This window comes from Nipponia nippon, unplaced genomic scaffold, assembly GCF_047370975.1.
Source record: "Nipponia nippon isolate SJK-2023a ecotype South Korea unplaced genomic scaffold, ASM4737097v1 scaffold_28, whole genome shotgun sequence".
NCBI lineage: Eukaryota > Metazoa > Chordata > Aves > Pelecaniformes > Threskiornithidae > Nipponia > Nipponia nippon.
The window spans coordinates 5,671,871-5,687,778 of NW_028262345.1; the positions used below are offsets into that span (position 1 = coordinate 5,671,871).

General features: G+C 40.8%; 1 protein-coding gene across 1 annotated transcript in view; it reads right to left on the reverse strand.

The window, feature by feature from the left end:
• POU2AF1 (POU class 2 homeobox associating factor 1) overlaps positions 1–15,908 on the reverse strand; it is a 33,014-nt gene that overhangs the window by 5,257 nt on the left and 11,849 nt on the right. The window lies entirely within an intron of this gene.

Below are 15,908 nucleotides of genomic sequence, written 5' to 3' on the forward strand. Positions count from 1 at the left end.
GCCGTTTCCCTGCCGCGCTGGCAGGTGTTTTTATGGTCTGCAGAAGCCGTGTCCTATCAGGCGCAGGGTGTAATGAACATGTTTTATTGAATAAATAGGCACATTGCTCTAGATATTTATGAAAACCAGGGAGGATGTAGTACAAGGAAAAGGGGTTGCTGCTGTTACGCAGAGGATAATACTCCATTCCTAAAAGCAACGGCTATCGACAGACCTCCACCTTCCTACGGGGATATATTTCGTACACGTGTGAAACGAGAGTAGTAGTGGTGAGCCACACACTCTGAAGGGAGGTGAAAAAGGGCATCCCTCTTAAAAACTTATCAACTAGATAGACAGAAAAAAAAAAAAAACCACCAACACAAAAATAGAGAGAGGCAACAAACAAATGTTGTTTTTACCTCAAACTATCTCTAGACTAAACCTTTCATTCTGCTGCCTTCAAGGAGGTTTCAGTGTGTTAATTGTGATGTTCTACTACTATATTTTTCTCCTTATTCTCTGAGCCTGAAATTCTGTTTTCTTTAGGCTCCTGACAAAAATAGTGTGTTTATTTTATTCCTCCTGACTTCACTTGTATGTATCTGATTTATGCTGCTTCAGTACCACTGATCTGCAGTGCAGCGATTTACACCCACCTGAAGGAAAAATCAGACTAAGTATATCCAACAGGCGTATAATACAGATTGGTTAGTAGATATCTAGCATATGACATAACATAATTGCTGGCCAGGTAGATGCATCAAAAAGTAGAGATTAGATATTCAAAACAAATACGTTATATTCTGTATTTAGACAAAAGATGTAAACACAACCCAAATTAGAAAAGCATCCTCATTTGGAAAGCCATTTAACTCATCACTAGTTTGACATGCATACCTCATAGCTTTTGAGAACAGGCAGGTATACTTAAGTGCCATCCTGGACTAGAGACACGCTTCTGTTCCAAACACAGCTTTGCTCATAGCCCAGCCAGGAGGTTTACATCTTGGTGAGCTGGGACGTGGCACAGCTTTGCGGGCAGTTATATTGACAACACATCTCAGAGCTTATACCCATAAACTCTGATCCGTTTTGAAAAGTAAAGCTTATGGCCAGCTAAAAAGACCTGTCACAAGGCCTTGCAACAAGTGAAAGTAGAGGAAGCACAGTTCTTCATAAGCGGATATTTTCAGCCCATATTTTACACGAAGTATTTGGAGGTAATTGATAGCAGAAGGAAACCATAGGATATCAAAGCTCAGGGAGGCCCGATATTTGTAAAGCCACTGATAGCAGTAGTGGCTACCTCCCCTTTTTACTGCACTTTAATTTGTAAATATGCTAATCGATAAGTTTCCATTTCTAAAGATCACAACCGGCCTTTAGTTTTATGAAGTACAGTCTGATATCCAGCTCAAATCTTAAACTTAGAATATTATTCCACCCAGGAAGCATTTGTTCAGATTTACATTCTGTGCTTCACATCACAGAACAAGATGAATCATTTTACTTCTGATCATCTCTCCCAGTTACATGCAATTATATGCACACTGAGATGTTTCTGTTACACCTTTCTGGGGGAAGAAAAACTGAGTCTAAATACAGACATTGTAAGTCAACCTCAAAAAATATTTAACAGAATAAACATTTCTGCCTTAATTTCTTTAAAAAAAATGAAATACTTCTTTCCCTTCAACTTTGCTCTACCATTAACTCTTTCTGACTCACTACATACCATTTAATCATGAAATCAGCCATTATAAATACTTTTGGTACCAGGCAGCACTACATTTATGCGTTGAACTTTGTTACCTTTATGCATATTGGGAAAATACTTTTCTTTAAAATAGTAGCTGAAGAACAGATGATTTTTCAGCCTTTGCCTGATTTACCTTTGCTTTCTCTGGACATTCTTTGTGGGACGTAAATTGGGTTACTTGCATTCTTATGAATGCTGTAGCTTTGGAAATGCAGTTAACAGAGAGAATTAAGGTCACTTTAATTCTGCATACAAGCATCCACAAGGGCTTTTAATATAGTTCACATTTTGCTTTTTAAATTTAATTGGTATTAATTTATCTGAGTACCAACAGACAGTGCTAAAAAGTGCTGTGGTATGAGCTGTACTGAGAACTCTGAAAAGGACCTGAAAACTAGACAGAAGGTCTGAAATAAGGACCATCACAAAGGTGCTTTCTTGGTCTTGTGAGAGATTTATTTACGTTTGGAAATTATGTATTTGTACTTTACTGAAAAGCTCTTCAGAGTCAGACATTGCTGCTGTTCTTTACACTGCATGAAAACATCAACTTCGCTAAAGCAAATATGAGCTCTGCTGTAGATTGCATGAGAGGCAGAACTGTACCTCTTGGGTAGTATCTTATCCCTGAGTCATCACACTGATTTCAAAGGGCCTCCTTGCAGAATTAGGGTGGGGAAGGATGGCAGTTTCTGGCTCCAGGTTTGGGGGATGGGAAAAAAGAAATTTACTGTAAAAGCTGACAAATATACCTATTCAGAGTTTCCGGTGTAAGCAGAGTAACCAAAAAAAAAAAAAAGAAAAAAAAAGAAAAAAAGAAAAAAACCCCAAAGTCTGCAGAACATATTTCAGTTCCCCCAAGCTGACCTCCAGAAATAAAAATAATGCTAGCACAGCTGCTTTTCCACTGTTAAAGTGTGTACCAGGTCTGAGCATTACAGATGAACCACAGCAAAATGACTTTTGGCTTCAGTGTACAATTCCTCATAAAGCAAAAGAAATATGATCATTCAAAAATAAAAGCATTCTGAGAAATAATGACAATTAAAATATCCTTGTAAGGGGAGTACCTGGATTTAGTAGTCTCCAACTCCTTATACCAGGGTTGTCTTAATAAACTATGAAGTCTGCCTTGGCCCAAGTTTCAATTATATTTTTATTTATGTCATGAGCTGCAAATGCACCATGGTCCCCATGCCCACGTTCCATTCAAACAAATAAAAGGAACAGCAGGACGTGCTCAAGTGCTCACCATGTTCTAGCTCATCTCATACAATTCAAGGACCACAGAACAGCCATGTACTGTTCCTTAATAGGCACTGGATCTTGATTTGCAACTGCTCTCTGAAGTTGGAGCAGTATGAAACATCAGAAGTCAAGAAAGAAGGAATCTAATCCAACCAGTAGGAAGCTTTGCAATAGTTTCTACGTGTAAATATATTTTAGCTCATTGCAATGCTATTGTCAGGCTGCCTTACAAGTCCATGGTGTGTGTATACAGTCAGGCTCCTTTCATCAATGTTATCACTTACTGTATTTGTTGAATGTCGACAAAAGCCTAGCACAAACCTTGAAGACTTTTGAGTAATCTTTCAAAGTGGCTGGATAACACAACAGCTAATGAAAAGGTACCAAATGCAGCAGTCCCACTAGCTCTAAGCATCAAGTGACAACAGAAGAAAGCCCATAATGATGATTGATTTCAGACCGCTCTGCAACTCAGCCTGAAAGTGTCCAGACTGCACAGACAAGGTTGAAGGTTGCCAGTTTCAGTGGACTCTGGATGAAGATTTGACAACTCCATTAGTGGTGTTGCTAAGGTCAACACACTAATCTCTTGGCATTGGTTAGCTCTCTGCCAATTGGTTTGCACCTAGGAAAAAAAATATAATTTTTCCTGCTGAGTCCAAGTTGCACTGAATATAGCGGGCATAGCCATTGGGGATCTTGCTGTTTGCTTTTGGGGAGCCGCTCCATCCCCAGCTCATGGGCTGAGAAGAGCGTCAGGAGCATGCTTCACAAGGCCCCTTGCCCAGGGTGAGCAAAACGCTGAGCAAACTAATGTGTTGGGTGGTAATCCTATAAACCCTGGCCTTCAGTTGTTTGTATTTTGGAGAACCTAACTGAGAGATGCCGGCAGCATCTAGTGCAGCAGTCAGCAGTATCCCATTTTTGGATGATATTTGTCATCCCCAGATTTTTGTCAGTACAGTATCTATACGCAGATAGAATCTTTTTCAAGATATCTGCTTCTTAATAACATCCATGAAATGCTGTTCTGAATGAAAGATCAGACAGGGAAAGCATACCAAGACGTTGCCAAACAATTAAAGCAAGCAACTTCAAAATTTATCTTCCTCTACATTTTTATTTAACCATTGCTGAAATTGGAGGGAAGATAATGGCAAAACAGCTGTTGGAAGACTGCAAGTATTGAAGCGTGACAAGTTTCAGATCACTAAACTTCATATTACCACCACTGGCCTTCACACACACATGATCTGCAGATCAGTTTAAACCTTCATCCTTTCAAACAAGTCAGAACGATTTCCCATCAGGCCAATTTTCAGTTTGAAATACACTGCTAATCTTTAAGAGTTTGCATGACTACCTGCCTGCAACAGCAAACGACACACTTGTCACCGTTTCAGAAGATTTACTGTTTCTTTGCTCACACACTGACATGTGATAAGCTTATCAATTGATCAGTGTTAACAGTGTAAATATTTTTCTCTTTTCTTCTTTCACCTCCAGTATAATAAAAAAATGAAAAGAAATGCAATAGAAAACGTTTTCTTATTTGCAGTAACTCCAAAAAACAAACAGTAACTCTTGAATAACAAGAAAAATTTAGATTTCAATTAACAAACTAGTGAGTTTCTGGCTTGGATATTGAAGACCAAATTACATTAGGCAGCTGCTGACATTTTTACAAGACGACATCAATGCCCATTTAGCAAGGGACTAAATATTTCATCATGGTTGTTGGCATTTTACATTGACTTCAAATACAGAACCCTTCAAAAATATTTTTAAAAGTATTAAAGCTAGTAATATTATTTTGCGTCTGTTGCTGCTTTGGAAATGAATCGTGGTAAGAGCTGACATCAGAACTGAAACAGCTGCTTTTGTGATGTTGATAATGTTCCATAGTACATCATGGATCACTGTGAAAAGTACTTTGATAAAATGTAGCTCTTAACAGCTAGGCAGGCAATCCTTCGTACAAGAATTATTTAATCAGCTCCCCTTGTATTTACGTCCAGCCTGCCTAACCATTCATAGCAGTGGATCAGCAAGGAAAGACAAGGAAACCTAAGTCCAATTCTTAGCTCTGCCAGGGTCCCTGTACAAAGTTGAGGGAAGGGTCACCCAACTGGTAGATCTCTGACGTTATTCGGCTGCCCAAGGATAAGTGCTTTAATAGAACTGTCAAAAGCACTTTTCAGTGGTTTTAGAAATCCCTGCAAAGGAGAATCTGCAATCCTTCGGCAGTTAGATTCCCTTTGAAAACTCAGAACTTTACAAATCTATACAACAGGACAAAAACGATCCTTATACTTTTTGGCTTTCTTGTGTCTGTACCGCTCTTATGACAACAACCTGCCAGTCCCACAGTAGTATTTAGGTGGTGCTGGAAAGGTAATCCAACTGCAGCCATTCTCATGGCAACAGCCAGAGCTTGGATGCTTTGACTGTAATAACACCACCAGTACCCGCTTATGCAAGGCAGTAAATAGTTAATATTTGTTCAGGTCTCTGCGCTCCCTCAAGCATAGCCATCCAGCTGGGAGGCTTAAAGTGCATTGCAGAATGAGTATTCCCCGGTCATGGCCAGAGATTATGAGCCCTGTCCTTATTTCCTGGCTAATTACACAGTTTCCCTCAATATGTTACTGAGAGAAAAAACAGAGTGATCTTTCTTTGTCTCTGCTTTGTGGTAAGTCCAGGGCAGGGAAACAAAGCACTGAAATTCATTTAACTATCCAAGATCCCAGATATTAACATGACAGGGAGTCACCCAGGAGAAAGGTTCTTCATTTCAATTTCATCCGTAGCCCTTTGCATCCTCTGGGGTGTGTCCCTTTTTTAACTGATCTGACCGATCAGTCAAAAGTGAAACACTCTGAAGTGACCCATCTGCAACTCATGCCCTTGGAAACAAATTGCCAAGACCTGTCTTCGCCAGTTGTGTTGGTGGTAACAGGCTTGGGTGGCTAGTAAGTACCAGGTCCCTTGTACCTAGCCTAAACTGACTAATACAGACCTGACTAATACATTCTCTGGCTGGCCCTGGGAATGAATAACGTGCCATACTGTGCTCAGACACAAAATCACATGTACAGTGTTGCCGAATAAATCATGAAACAACTCAGAAAATGTTTATCTGTATTCCATTTGGCTATTGCTTGCTTCATTATGTTGTCAATAGCCTTTCCATCTGAAATGATATGTCTCAAGGCCCCAGGTTCGCATGTCAAGCCCATTCGAAGGGCTGAACGTGCAGCTCTCTTTGTCCAACATCCCAAATCTCCTTTGAAGTGTTACCATTTTTTTTTGTAGACAATCCTGACAAGGAAAACTGGACTGGAGTGGATTATTGTCTATACTGTTTGTCGCACTACGGGTGGGTATTTCAATCAAGATTTAGTTAAATGCAAAGCGCTAAGCAAACATCTGGGCAGAGAATCTGCTCTACAATAAACAGAAGAACTTAGAGCTTGAGCAAAAGAGCCGAGTGACGGTTCATTGCTCGGCATAAGGAAATGAACTCGGGAGGGTTCTGAGCATAATTAAATCAATAGACTAAATATTTCACTTGCTTACCAACAACTTTGTACAGCATTTAACTAGGTCTCTTTCTGCTCCCTTACATAGCACTATAACTACCAGTGAAACATACTAGTTTGACAGTACTATATTTCAGAATTATGCCCAATCTCTTTATTTTCAGGTGTTTATCTGCAGTTGGAAGATTTCCAAGAATCAAATTAACATTGGATTCTAGCAGATCCATGTGCCATTGTACCCTGCCTGTGCTGTTCTTGGGGGCACAGTATGCTTTTGACTTTTAAAAAAGGTCTCCTTCACACCTCCGGATGATCTAAATGAGTGGAAGTCAGGAGAACACTGCAGAACCTACATTCTGTTCCAACACAAGGAAGGATTTGCAGATTGGCAAATAAAATGTTAACTTTGTATTTTTCCACCTGGATAGAAACAAAATCAAGGGAGGTCTGAAGACACTTGGGAAACAACATGAAAGGCTGGCTAGTAATCCCTGCTGCCTTGATTATTCTAACAAAACAAAACAAAAAAAAGCTTCCAAGTGCCAAATAAGAGTTGGATGCATTGACCATATAGCAGTGAGGACTACTAAAAATTATCTGTTTCAGAGCAAGAGAACCCCTATTACAAAGGGGAAGCTGAGATAGACAGAAAGCGTCTTAACCATAAGTCTCACCCGCACGTCCTAATTCCTCCCAGCCCATAATACTCTTTCCATTTTAGTAATGCAAGCTTTCCATTTAATTGCTTATGTGGTCATTCGTAGAGCCTGACACCTGCTTTGTAAAGCATGGATGGGCTCAACTTTCATGCTATCCATCTTTCCCAGTGGGGTTTTACCAAAATTAAAACTCACAAGGTGCAGCATATTGCAGTTTCACCTCTCAGTCTCATTATCTGATACTTTCAGAAAGGCTGTATACAGCCCCACATCTGTTGTGGGCAGAAAAGGATTTATGCACTTAAAAAGCATTTGGGAAGAGGTTTTCAAAGGTGCAAATTCACATATCTCAGTTGCATGGGAATCCAAGCAGTCAGTGGAACAGCTAAATAGCTGAATGTCTGCCTTATGTGCAGAAGTCCCATTGGACTGCAACAGGAGTTGAGTGTCCAAAGCATTTTGACCTAGCCAAAAGCATCACCTAAATGTGAAACTCTTGCAGAATTTCAACCTGCTTGCATACCCTTTCATAACAGAAACCATTTGCATGAAAGGTACGTTCACTTTGTTTTCAAAATACAACATGAGGTAACTACCTGAATAAAGACACGTAAGAGGAAAGTAGCTGGTGCTGCCCATTAGAAATTTCCCATCCCTGAAGGGCTGCCGGGCTGCAGAGCGGGCCTGCTTCCATTCAGCAGAATCCTGCCAAAAGCTGGGAAGCCCCGACCAGTCACTTCACTTCTGCCGTGGGAGGGGATGCTTTCAGGCTGAGACACTCTCTGGGGTTTTGCTGAGCGGAAGCTCTGGGCCCCACTCCTGCAAAGAAGTGCACTGTGCCGTGACCCTGAGGGAACGATTTCCAGTGCGCAGGGCCAGCCATGCGAGACTCCCTGGAGGACAAGAGCCGCTGACCGTAGCAGCTGAGGGCAAAGTCTGTTAGTTTTCCTTCTGTTCCTGCAGGGCTTTCTACGGAAGGGCCCCCTGAAGAAACGGAAAACTGCCCTTCAGAAGGTGCCCATGAGAAATGCCCTCTGGTGAGGTCGCACCTCTTTAAATGAGTTCTAGTGTCACTCTTGGGCTTTCAGTTTGGGAGAGTTTTTTTATTCTTTGGTGGTTTTTTGCTGTTGTATTTTATTTTTATAGCTGGGGAAAACATATGGAAATGATACCATTCCTTTTGAAACCTCCTGTTTTGCTAAAAAACAATTTTAATCCAAGTTGAGGTGTCCTGGTGGAACAGATTGCCAGGACTTCTATGTAGTCTCCTTTCACACAGGTACAGATAGGACAAAAATTTCTGCATCTGCCTTTGCTTTCAAGCTGGCACTGCTCTTGACCAGAATTACAAATGCAGCTCTGGCCGGGGAACAACTCTGTACCAGTTAGGCAGGAATGCCTTGGCATCCAGCGTTCTCTTTGCTTCCTCCAGCAACATAACGGTACCTAACCTACTTATATCCCCATATTCCCTAGTCGTCCTGCTGTTTAAGCACATAAAGTTGGACTTAATTGTCCTGGTTTTTAATCCAGTCTCCTCCAGAAACCGGGTCCATACCATGGAATTTGCAAAGAAGCCTTAGGAAATTAAATGCCTGACTCCAGTTGACTTTCACTGGCACTTCAGTTTGTGCCTCCTTTTTTCTTCCTTCTGGCTCAGTTATTGCAGCATCCCTGCTGTCTCTGACAGATCCCAAGGGGGATAAAGGTCTCTTTTACATGTGCCCCAGTACATGGATGTATGCCTCTCTAGTCTGGTTACTCCATAACACAGCAGCTTAGACCACAGGGAAGTAATTTACCTGCAGGGTGAGAAATGTCAAACCCTGACATCCGTTCCTGGGAGTGCATGGTTAGGTGTCAGCCTAGGTCTCATTTACCTGGCTGTCTGGCAGCACAGTACCACAGGTGTGCAAAACAAAACAGTTGCCAGGATTAGAGCCACCTGTTTCTACACTGAATATGGGATGCTTTGTCCCATGCTTGGGGAAAAGATTCATCCACCCCTCAAAAGCTCCCCACAGACTTATTGCCCATCTATCCAGGATGCCCTTTTGCCAGAATACCTGAGTAACTCATTTTGGTGTTAATTGTACTGAAACTCTCTGCATGGCAGAGGAAAACTCTTTCCTGGTAGGGAGCAGAGCAGGGCTTTTACACTCTCACATTAGCCTAGGGCTCATGCAAGCACACACCAAGTTCCCTGGTCACCCATACTGCCTCTGCATCAATTTATACTTTAGAGCAAACCAATGGCTCGCATGTGGGCACTGGGACATCCATGTGGTCACAGGTGGTTTGAACCAGACGGTGCAGGAAACTTCAGGCCACAGCTGGTCACACTAACAGGAAATATAGGTGCACCAGAGACACTAAATGGAGACTCACAGAGATACTGAGAAGTCTAACTTCCACTGAAGCCTTTGGGACCTGGAACTTGAATACCTGTACTGACCTGAGCAATCTACCTACAGTTGCGCAGGGGGTCTCCAGTAGAGCAGTCAATTGCAGCCAAGCTGTTGCCTGCATCCCAGTCATTACAATACTCTTCCTGTCTCCCTTCAAAGCCAAAGCACATAATTCATTACTGTAATAGTATAGAAAAGAAGCAGGGTTAATAAGATAACAGCTCCATGTTGGAAAAAGGAACCCTAATCATGCAATGACGCAGCAAGCACAGACTCAGCCAGGCAGCCACCTACAGAAATTTCCCCTCGGCCCTTCTGTGTCTTAGTAAACATAACGCCAGGCTGCTCTAGCAACCAGCCCAGGAGTCAGAGAAGTGTGGCCACTCCACTGGCTGCTTCATCTGCCTGGTGTGAAAAGGACTTCCTCGGCAACAGAAGTCAAATCAAGGCAGTTACTGTCTCATGCAGTCTTTCAAAACAGCCAGGAAGCATTGCTATAACAGGAGATTCAAGTCTTGAGAAGCTCAGGGGGCATGGAGAGACAGGCAGAAGTCGTCTTGTCTAGAAACTATCCACAGGGAATGGCTGACATCAAGATATAGGTTTTGATCTCTTCTCATGCAGGCTTGTAATTCCTACTTACCTTTGAAAGCACTGCACGTGTCAAAGAAAAAATGCAAAGGAAAAATACCAATTCAGTTACCAGTTTTGTTCTACCTGAAACATCAGGTTGTTAGTTGTACTTTGTCATTGCAGGGAAAAAAACAAAACAAAACAAAACAAAACAAAACAAAACACAAAAAAACCAACCAAACAAAAAAAACCCAACCAAACAAACCATTAATGGACTTCTGAGATGGAAGATTAGACTCAAGATTTGAATCTAATCATCTTGCAGTATGCTCCACATCACATACCTACTGATTCTGAAAACAGCACAAGATAAAGGGGGAAACAAGGTGTGTTGCCATAGTGCTCCGCTTGCTGCTTTATACTTGTCAGACAAATTGAAACACAATTGAATAAGCAGTCAGAGCTTCTTGCCACAGGACGTTACAATCTACAGTATAATTTCACAAATATACATTTACGCTTCCAAAGTGTTCAACTGAAAAAAAAGCAGGAGAAACGTGTAACAGAGAAAACAGACTTAACTGCTAGTAAGCTCAGAAAGGCATATGCATAATAAACCAACCTCTGAGCAACCTACAAGCTATTATATAAAGAAGATTAATGTTAGTTCCGTAACAGATATGTCACTGGCAAATGTTTAAGAAATAAGCTTCTTCCATTCAGGTATATTGTATTATTACAGGTTAACAGAAGAGCATGGTGAAATACAAAGAATGGCAGCACACTTGCAAAAATGAGCAGCATCTACAGATCCATACAATGAGAATGAAAAACTTGCAAGAAGCAAACACCTACCTGTATTATGATCAGTAAACTATTCGAGCAAAGGTGGGCCAAGAGGAGTGAAATTATCTTGAAAACAAGAAAACTGATTTCCTGTAAAGTCATAACTGAATTGCCCTCAACTGCTTTGCTCCTTATCTTTTTTATTAGTTGAAAAAAGTACATATCAAAAAAGGCACAGAAATAAGATTTCTCACAGGTTTCACTTTTAAAAAGGAAAATTTTCTGGTATGTAACCACTGTAACCTTTGATATAATACCTGCATCCTGTTATTGTTTTTATGAATCATAGTCTTCCACTTGATTCATAGTGATGAATGCCAACAAAGCAGCAATGCTGTCCTATGTTAATATCCCTGCTGGAAAATTAGCATCATGCCTTATCATTTGTCTCTCTTGAGCCATGCATCTCTTCACGAGTACTGTCTCTCATGCTATGCTAATGCTTACTTATTCATTATAATCTTCAGCTTTTATCACAGTTATGAAAAACAAATCAGAGCTCACTTACATTTTTGCCAGTGCATATTCTGTGTCAGGACGGAGTCTTTTTTCCTCTTTGATGAAGATAGCTTGGCTTTTTAATAGCTAACGTGTGTTTGACTCCTTTACGGGGATGTGATAACTGACTGTCAGGATGTTTCTTTCAGCTTTTTAAAAGCCCCATGTTCCCGCTGAACCCTGTGATGTCATCACATCCTCCAACCACAACCACTTCTATATTTTCCCTTGCTCTATGTTGTTCTTCATGATGCTAAACAGTTCCTCCAAGAGCAGCGAACTCTGGAAGATATTATGCACAAAAAGGTACTCGATATCACCAAAATGTATTTGAACAAACAATCAAACCTGGAACCTGCCACTCATGGGGCTTTTACCATAGATTGGCAAAATTAGCTCAAAAGGTTGTACAGCAGAAAAAACACAAGGGTCTTTTAGTAAGATTCTGACCTTCTGTGGCACTAAGGATGGTCTTGTTTCACATAAGACAGCATTCTGCTGCTTCAGATGGCATAACTATCGGTTCTGTACACTTCAGCTAGACTGAACCAGCCCATACGCCATGTCTGCCTGGCCCTTTAAATGCGCAACACTTTTAAAATACAAAACTTGAGTGTTTGCTCCTGCCTTATGAGAATCTCAACTCCCTGGGGCCACTAAATTTGAACTTATGAGGAAACACCTGTAAACACTTCAAGCCTCATTAAACGAGGACGTCCTTCATTTAAAAAAGAAACCCTTTTTTCTGTTTTGTTTTTATCAAAATACAACACTTCCTACTAAAGAAGAGATGGCCCATCCAAAATAGCTTGCAAAGCCAAAGGAAGGCTGAGAGAGACTTGCCATAGGAGTTCAAATAAGTTCTTAGCCTTAATAACAGCGCCATTATATCTTACCTATTCACACCATTGCATGAGCATAACCTCTTAAACCTCTTAACATTCTTTCCTCTAAAAATCAGACCATCGTGATGAAGTTTCACAAGTAACACTGACTGAGGAGATTCATTCCCAGAGAAATATTTCTTGGAGGCTACACAATGAGTTTAGGATTCTGGCATTCCTGTCTTCCTCTTCAGTTTTTAATCACTGAATTGCCGTGGCCCCAAAGGTTGCTCTCACAAATTTCTCTTCCCATAAAAAGAACAAGGCAGGATCTGGTCAGTTCTTTGGCCAGGAGTCTATTAGAACAATTTCACCCCTTCAGGGATGCCAGACACCTCTCAGGAGTAGGTCCACTTTGTGAACCATTTTGCAACATACCATTAGTGTTGCATTTAATGGAAAAACACAGATTAATCAAATGAAGATGAATGCTTAATTGTATTCCCTCTAGTTCAAAGATTGTTCAAAAAAACACAAAACAGCAAAGCCCAAAGCAAGCAGAGTGGAAAGAAATAAGGAATGTGTACCTCCACATTGCTGCCCTCCAAAATAGCACCCACCTCCTTAGTTCTCAGGCACGAGGGCATTGTTTAGCCCCGTTTTGCATATCTTCATTAATGCTTACTATCAGCCACGCAGTGTAATATCCTCTCTGCTGCTGAAGTGATAGCAAGCAATCCATTAGCTAATACTTCATAGATGGACAGGTAAGCTAGAGTCTAACTCACGGCCCAATATAGCCAGATGAAGTGAGGAAGAATATTGAAACTGGCTTCAGTGACATTTCAGTTACACCAAAGCAGGAGGAATTTGCGGATTCTTCTATCTCCAATACAAAAGCAGTATCATATTTCTCCCTAAACTAATGGAACTTCATTTTGGAAACCTCTTAAATTTGTAGAATTAAGATAAATGCTTGTAATGCAATGGGAAATCTCTTCCTGACAAATTATGTTCTTTGAAAGCCAGGGCCCGATCAAATATTTAGATTTACTTAAAGCTTAGAGCAGAAGGCAATCTCAGGAAATACTGGGAGAAGTTCCTGGAGTTTGGCTCGAGTCACTGCATAAGACAATGTCAGAGACTGTTTAGAACAGTACTCCCTTGCAGTTTTCTGCTAGAAATACCTGAATTCTGACATCACAGAGCTACTAGAAAACAGCATGGTAAATCAAGTTTTTAGGCAGGTTTCTGCCAGGAATAAGACCTTATTTTTAAGTATGAGAACACAGTCTGTGTACATTTGTGCTCTGCAGAGTCTGAGATTTGTACACACCAGATCTTATGTATATGTTAAAGCAGACTGCATAATACAAGAAAGTAAATATACAGACTCATATTAAAAGAATCCGTGCATATCATCTCACTTTTAACTACACTTTAATTGTGCTTAGAAAAGCTGTGGATAACATCAAGTCACTCAGGATTAAGCTATTTTTAAGGTCTTTATATCAATACTTAAAAATACGAAACCAGGCAGATAAAGTCTTTTTATAATAAACATCTAAAATGAGGAAGTTGTGAAAAAGGGCATGTTTTCCACAGATAAAACAGCCAGCACTATTTTGGTGGCTGATAATCATCCATTTCCATATTTTACACACAGTTACCAGATAAACTTTTGACATATTAACAAAGAATCACTCTCCAAAAAGTAACTTCACAGTTATACATTAAGATATAAAGGAGCACGTGTGTGTAGCTTGGTGACCCCACATCATACCAAGCAAAATAAAAGCTCTGTCAAACATGAGCCTCTTCTCATTTCATGCATTTTACAGAAAAATGTAATTTGGCTAAGGACCATTTTACTAATGAGGCCTAAAGTAAGAGACAAAAGCAGAGAGAAAGATGAAAAACATCAGTTAGCAAGTATTGTATTTGCCTCTTCCTCTGACAACTGTTTGCAAATCATGACCCAAGTTTATAGCCTATATATATGGCTAGAGCCCAGGCTATTGTTAGATGATCAAACAGCACAGACAGCAGGAAGGCTGCTTGTGGACAGCTGTACCTTTAAGAGACACCCAGAAAATTAACTGCAGCCTTTGCCACTAGATGACTAGATGCAAATCCAGCTGCCTCTGGTCATGCCTTGACCCGTTCACCATAAGACCAAAGCAACAAGCTCTGTGTCAGGCTACGTGTTAGAGTCAATCAGACCTTGGTTTGGCAAGGAACCTCTCTGCCCTGAGTCAGGGAACAATTTCTCATGTTCCTAGTGGATACACTTCGAGCCATATCCAGAGACCAAAAGATTCACAGGCAGCGTTACAATTTGGTCTGACCGCCACACACAGCTGTTCAAAGGATAACGTGAAATTAGCTGCAAAGCACATTAGAGCACCAATGCACTGTATACAGTGCAGAAACCCTTCTCTTTAGACCTACAGTGAGATACATTTCTCCTAAGCAGGGTTGGTGGCTCTGTACACACAAGAACCAATCAAGGGTTGCAGCAGATCCCAGTGGACCCCTTGCTGATCTCAGCAAGGATGGTAAGAGTGGAGTGCAAGGATGACTCAAGCTGCATGTGCCTTATCTCCTCTTCCAGCCAAAATGATCCAAGTGTGGAAGAGAGATGCCCAGCATCAGTCTTTCCTTCATTAAGGTACGTGGGATGTATACCTCACCAGACAATACTGGCTGGAAAACCAATACATCAGCTACAGCCACTGTAAACCATCTGCCAGCAGGCAAGACTTTCATCTGAACACTCAAAGAAGTTGCAGATAAATCCATCCTTTCCTCTTTTACATGACCAAGACCGTCTCCATCTCCCATCTTGCCTGTGGGCAGCAGCAGATTCACCAAAATCCACTGCAAATGGCAAAGAGTCATATAGCCTCTAAAGAAACCTCTTGCCACTGGTACCCCTCACTACAGAAATGCAGATGAGCAGGATAAAGTGATCAAGAGAAGGCAGTTGTTTGGTGATCTTACAGCTAAGCTCACTGCAAACACCAATGGATATATATTACAAGCCTAATGCTCCTGTTAAGGGGCAACTAAAACCAAGAACAGTGCCTACTAGTGCTGGTAGCAACATGGTCCTGCAAGAATTTTGAGTATACAAATGATATAAAATCATAGGGATATATTATGTTTGACAATCTGAACCTGAGCTTTATCTCACTCCCTCATCTCCTTGATGTTGTTTTATTCCCAGGACAGAAGTTGAGCTCATAAGTAATTTTCTTCCAAAAGTGGATTAATGCTATTGACAGATGTCCTGGGTGTTGGTGGTTGTTGTTGTGGGCTTTTTTTGTTTTGGTTTGGTATTTTTTTAACATGTCAATATTAGCACTTTAATCCTGCCACATAACATAAGAAGTATGAATACATAAGCAGTAGTTTGATATTTCAGAAAGCTTTGTGGTCTGCAAACACAAACATTTACCTTTGAGAATACAACAGCTAAATCAATAAATGGATCTCTACCTCGCAGGTTTGAATGAGTATTTAGAAGACAACCATACTGAGAAAAGCTTCTCATACTTCTTTCCTAA